The sequence below is a fragment of the Mandrillus leucophaeus genome, unplaced genomic scaffold (genome assembly GCF_000951045.1).
Source record: "Mandrillus leucophaeus isolate KB7577 unplaced genomic scaffold, Mleu.le_1.0 Scaffold994, whole genome shotgun sequence".
NCBI lineage: Eukaryota > Metazoa > Chordata > Mammalia > Primates > Cercopithecidae > Mandrillus > Mandrillus leucophaeus.
The window spans coordinates 1348584-1354805 of record NW_012110852.1 but is presented as its reverse complement, the minus strand read 5'-3'; the positions used below and the strand labels follow the sequence as shown (position 1 = coordinate 1354805).

Below are 6222 nucleotides of genomic sequence, written 5' to 3'. Positions count from 1 at the left end.
CAGGGGCATGAAGGGGATGTGCTTCCAGGGCATTTGCTGGCAGGGTGTCTCGTGATCTCTTGGTATTGGTGTGAGCACAGCCTGGCAGGAGAGGGCAGATCTCAGTGCAAAGTATCATGTCAAAAAGCAGATCGAAGCCAGGCCCCCTCCTGGAAGAGGCTCCTTGAAGGTAGGTGCACACTCATGTCTTTGTTACTTGTAAGGGGGCATCTTACAGGCAAGAGGAGTTAGGTGAATGTGAAGAGGAAGGAACTGCTCACTCTGGGCAAGGGGCTGGGGGAGGCTTCGTAAAAGAGTGGGTGTTTGAGCTGGGCCTTGAAGGTCGAAAGGGTTTTGTTAGGTGGGAAATGGGGGAAGGACAGCCTGAAGGGGTTAGGTACCTTCAAGGAGCCCAGAGAAGGTTGGTGGCTGGAGCAGACCCATTCGTAGAGTGAAGTCATGGGAGAAGAGGCTGGGAAACTAGATTGGGTCCAACTCCTAAAGGCCCACTGAAGGAGTATGGGTTGCACGCTGGGTGCAGCAGGTGAGTGTCCTCACTTGGGTTTCACTGTCAGCATTTTTAAAAGGCAAACTGGTTCTCTTCCTGAGGAGAATTCACTGATGCACTGATGTGGCCAGTAAGTCATCTGACAAACCTTTGTGTACTTCTGATGGGATAGGAGTGTTTGTAGACAACGGTCACACAAATATGCAGCCCAGTGCAGCTCAGGAGCAGCCTTCCATGGATAAGCCATTGGTACCTACAGTGTGCTCCTGTCCTTGCTAATCTGAACACATGGGTAGTAACCTTAAGCGTGTCTCAATCTTCTGACTTGTGATGAGGTTTCCAATTCTTGTTCCTGACTTTAGAATGAAGTTTGGAGAGATGTCATTAAGTGTCTAGGTTCTGAGGATTACTGTGGGGTGGGCAGAGGGAGAAAAGGGTGTTGGGGCCAGATGTTCCTGTGCTTCTACCAGAAAGTTGATTTGCCCAATGTACCACCCTCACTTGGCAGGCCTGAGCAGAGTGGCCTGCCACTCACAACCCAGAGAAAGAAGGAACAGTGCGGGCTTGCCCTGGCGGGTGCTTGGATGCCCTAAGCTGCAGCATCCACGCCAGGTGGGATTTGGTAGGGTAGGCCCCCCATCCACTGTGTCTGATCATACTGCCTTTGAAAGAGGAGGGTGGGTGATGAAGACAAGACGATGAGATAGGGTGGCCTCAGCATGTTGCAGCACCCAACTGGAACATTTGCAAATGATACTTGGAGAAAGCTTTAGGAAAGAGGCCCACTTCATTTATGAAATGACACTAGATAATGTTTGACCTTAGTCACATGTTCCTTGAGTCCTCATTTTGCCCTCTGTTGGCTGACTCATGCAGCTTCACTTTTAATTAAAGGTGGGCTGTGATGAGAGTCATGATCAGTGAGTGGCTTCCATAGCAGAAAGTTCTGTGTAGTTCTTGGGGGATGTGAGTTTAAGTATGAGGTGCTAAGACGAATATGTCCATACATTGTATTCTATTTCCTCTATCCTTTCCCTCCTCTAACCATTTCTGCCTTCTTCATCTTTCTAACTTTCCCAAGGCATTTTACATCAGATTTCAGAGGTAGAACAGTGGATGTTAGAACAAACCCAAATTCTTAATGCTTGTTACCATGAAAACATGGCAACACTATTCACATTTTCTTTACAAATGGCCTGTACGGGTCAGCCCAGGCATTGACTTAGGAGCCCATTGTTTGCATCCTCTGGGTCCTTGTAGTTCATATGCTGGAGCAATGTATAGAGGCGCACAGAAGGGCTGAGAATGTGGCCATGAGGTATGTAACAATGAGGCCCAGAGCCTGAGCTTTGGTGTCTAGCAAACCTAGGTTTGAATGTTAGCTCTTTGTGTTCCTGTGTGACCTTGTTGGTTACTCGTGTCTCTGTGTCTCCTTCTCTTATAAACCAGGAGGTACAAATGCCACTCATGTCACAGGGCTGTTGCTGGGACATACACTTGCACCTTGTGTTCTCTCTTTCTGGGACTCAGGTTCTCAAGATTTGCTTCTACATTTACAGGTTGGAGATTATTCCAGCAACGCTGAGGAAACTTTTCTTTTATTTTTTTTCTCAGCTTTGCAAATTTCAGAGATTTCCAACAGTGTTCGAGGGACTGTGATGTGCTCTTGCAAAAATCCCATATGTTTTTTGAAGAATCTCAGTTGTGCTATCTAGAAAATGAATCAGTTAATCTAGAACATGGTTTTCAAACCTATGTGGCCATGGAATGTCATTTTGGAGGGACGCTTTCACAGGATGTAAGATTCTGAGTGAAAGCTTTTTTTTTTTTTTTTTTTTGAGACAGTCTCTCGCTGTGTGGCCCAGGCTGTAGTGCAGTGGGGCAATCTCTGCTCACTGCAACCTTCGCCTCCTGGGTTCAAGCAATTATCCTGCCTCAGCCTTCCAAGTAGCTGGGATGCCATCATGCAAGGTGCATGCATGCCATTACGCATGGCTAATTTTTGTATTTTTAGTAGAGACAGGGTTTCGCCATGTTGGGCAGGCTGGTCTTGGACTTCTGACCTCAGGTGATCTGCCCACCTTGGCCTCCCGAAGTGCTGAGATTACAGGTGTGAGCCACCACACCCAGGTGAAAGCTATTTTCTTTAAGCCCTTGAAAAAAGTTGTGCCACTTCCTTTTGGTATCCTTGGTTTGGTAAGGTATCATTTTTCTCACATTGCTTCCAAGTTTTTCTTTTTTTTTTTTTTTTTTTTGTAAATTATTATCATTATTATTATTATTTTAAAGACAGGGTTTTACTTCATTGTCCAGGCTGCAGAGCAGCATTGCAATCATAGCTCACTGTAACCTTGAACTTTTGGGCTCAAGCAATCCTCCTGCCTCAACCTCGCAGGTAGCTAGGACTACAGATACGAGCTGTCATGCCCAGTTAAGTTTTTTTTGTTTTTATTTAAGAGTTCTCAGAAGTTTAACTCAAGTGTTTTAGTGTAGAATTTCTTTGGATTTATTCTCTTTGGGATTTGTTTAGCTTCTGAAGTCTGCAGGGTTATGTCTTTTGTCAAATTTGGGAAATTTTCAGCCGTTACTTCTTTGATTTTTCATCCCCACACTTTTTCTCATTTCCTCTGGGACCCTTATGACACAGATGTGAGATCATTGTTCATAGTCCCACAGGTACCTAAAGCTCTGTCCATCTTGTTTTCCCATGTATTTTCTATTCGTTTTTCAGAATGGGAAATTTCTGTTCTGTCTTCAAGTTCACTGGTTCTTTCCTCTGTTCTTTCTATTCTGCCAGTGATTCCTTTATAGAGTTTTTAAAATTTCAGTTATGGTATTTTTCAGTTCTAAAATTTCCATTTGATTCCTCATTATGTCTTCTATTTATTTTTTGGCTGAGACTTTCTATTTTTAGTTTGTTTCAGATGCGTTCTTAATTGCTTAATGAAGCATTTATATAATGGTGGTTTTCAATTTTTTTTTACAGATAATTCTAACATCTTTGTCATCAGTGTTGACATCTCTTGATTGTATCCTGTCATTCCATTTGAGATCATCCTGGTTCTGGGTATGATGTGTGACTTTTGATTGAAATCTAGAGATTTTCATATTATGTTACTAGGTTTAAGGTGTTATTTAAACTTTGTTTTAGCTGGCATCCTCTGACATCACTCCAGCAGAAGAAAGGGAAGGATCATGCCGCATTACTGCCTGGTGAGTGCAGTAGTCTACCTTCCCCACATGGCCTCCATTGATTCCTGAAATGGGTGGGGGTACTCCTTGTTTCTGCTGGGCAGGAGTGGGCTTTTTGGATCTGATCTGGGGCTGCACTGATACCTTTGTGGCTGGGAGAGTTTGATATTTTTCAGCACTGTATTCAGTATCACCTGCACAGACACCTTAGGGGATGGGGACTTGCTATTGCCTGGCAGGGATGAAAATGCCAGCTCCCTGATTGGCCACCTCCAACAGCACCAAGGTAGACAGGAGGGATGTTACAGCTTAGCAAGCATGTTACACTGAGCCCCCTAGTTGACCTTTGCTGGCATGTGTGGAAGTGGGGATCAAACTATATTTCTGTGGTATTTAACTAGAGTAAAGCAGCTTACTGTCTAAAAGTTTTCTATCTTGGTAAGTTACAACTTTCTTGGTCCTCTGGCTTTGGTTCTTCTTTCCTCCCTCCCTTACTGTCCACCTTTCCTCCCTCTTTTCCTTCATTCCTTCTTTCTTCTTTCCTCTGTGTTTGTTGACATTTCTGGATCCTAGCTCCTTCAGCTCCATGTCTGGTGTATATGGGCAAAGAAAAAGAGAGAGAGAGAGAGAAAGGGAGGAAGGGAGGAAGGGGAAAGGAGAGGAGAGGGAAATAAAGAGGGTGGAGAGAGAGGGAGGGAGGAAGGGGAAAGGAGAGGATAGGGAAAGAGAGAGGAGAGAGAGAGGGAGAGAGAGGGAGGAAGGGAGGGAAGGGGAAAGAGAGGGAAAGAAACAAAAAGAGAGGGGAAGGGAGGAATGGGAAAGAAGAAGAGAGGGAAAGAAAGAAAGAGAGACACACACCAGAGAACTAATTAACTCCATTGTTCCTCAGGTCACAAGGTCCCTATCTGATCTGCCTTCACTCCACCTTTCAGAGTCTTATGTTTGTTTTGTATATATTATCAAGGGGTTTTAGGTCACTTAGTTGGAAGAATAGGGAAAAGTATATCTACTCTAGTTTTGTGGAAGTGGAATTCTTCTGAGAACCTCTTTTTTGATACAAAATATGTACTTGTGCATATTTTGTATCAAAATATATAATGTACATGTCCATTTTGTACATGTATATAAATTGTATATAAGTATTTAGGGTTATAAAAATAACCAAAGACACCAAAAACTGCCACAGGTGGATTTGAGAAGACGTTGAAATGCCTCCCCTGCTAAGACACGCTCCTCCTTGACAGAGTGGGAACCCTGAAAGCTGTAGTGTCACCACTGCCCTATCCTGTACCTACCTATCTTTTGACTCATTTCCTCCAAGCTCAGGTTTTCAGTTTTGGGTGTGTGCCACCTAAAACTGAGCTGTGGAACTGCAGCACAATCATCAAATTCAAAAAAGGCAAGGACATCTTGCTCAGATTTTAAGATACACCATAGATGGAGTAAACTAAAACCTTTGATTCCAGATCCTTAACCCCAATTAAAAACAACACAACCCTTCATGCCTATTTAAAACGTCCCTTGCAAAAGATGGTTTGAATATTCCAAGTTGGAAATACCCAGTCTTTTTAAGTTACAGCACCCTTTTTGATACAAAAAATGGGCATGACAGAAATTGTATAGTGAGTAGTGTTATAAAAATAACCAAACACACCAAAAACTGCCACGGGTAAATTTGAGAAAGTGCTGAAATACACCACACAGCGTGAGACCTTGCTGGCTCTGTCTAACAGATGACGCTGGGGCTGCAAATGGTGTCCCAGCCTTCCAGCGTCTGTGGTCTCCAGAACAGGGCTGAAACCTGTTCTGCGCTGACACTGCTCTCCTAAGAAGACCCCAAGTTGAGAGGAGCCTCTTACCCACTCATCTATAATCAAAGCAGACTTGATGCCCATCAGAGTTGCCCAGTGATTCTGGTGAGCCCTTCCTCCCTCTGGCTGTGAGTACTGGGGAGCATGGTGGGGACTTTCAGATAGCTCGGTGGAGCGCAGAAAGAGAGGGAGTTCCCCCTGACTCCTGCCCCAGTCAGTCAGCCCCGTGGGCCGAGGGGTAGCCCCACTGCTCAACCTCTCCACTCTCTTGGGGAGGACGAGGCAGCCTTGACCCACGAGGGCTGATGAATGGGTCGGTTATCGGCAGGCTCCTAGGCCACCAGCTTGGAGATCACGTTGTCCCTTTTAGATTCAGTGTGGCGGGAATCTAAAAGGCTGAGGATGGAGAAGCCTGCAGGATGGCAAAGTGAGGGACCCCGGCAGTGGGACCTCAGGAATCCACCCCTGAAACTCTGACTGGGGTGCCCGTGGAGGCCCTGAAGGTACAGCAGTCAGGCGCTCTGTGGCATTCTGAATACTGGCACGCAGCCTTCGGCCTCTGCCAGCTTTTGTGAGCTGCCCTGCACCAGGCAGAGGTGGCCCCCAGGCCTGGCACAGGGTCTGACACATGGCACATGCTATAGAAATAACTGTGGACTGCCTGACTGCAAGATCTCATTGAACGTCTGGTGCCGGGCCTCAGCCTGTGCTGCTGCAGCCAGGAGCAAATAC

General features: G+C 45.5%; 1 long non-coding RNA gene across 1 annotated transcript; it reads left to right on the top strand.

Moving 5' to 3' along the window:
• Positions 1-5339, top strand: LOC105532911. The gene is made up of 4 exons (XR_001005059.1): positions 1-169; positions 3474-3554; positions 3639-3700; positions 4569-5339. It is a non-coding gene; the product is annotated as an uncharacterized LOC105532911 (long non-coding RNA).
• The last annotated feature ends 883 nt before the right edge of the window (positions 5340-6222 follow it).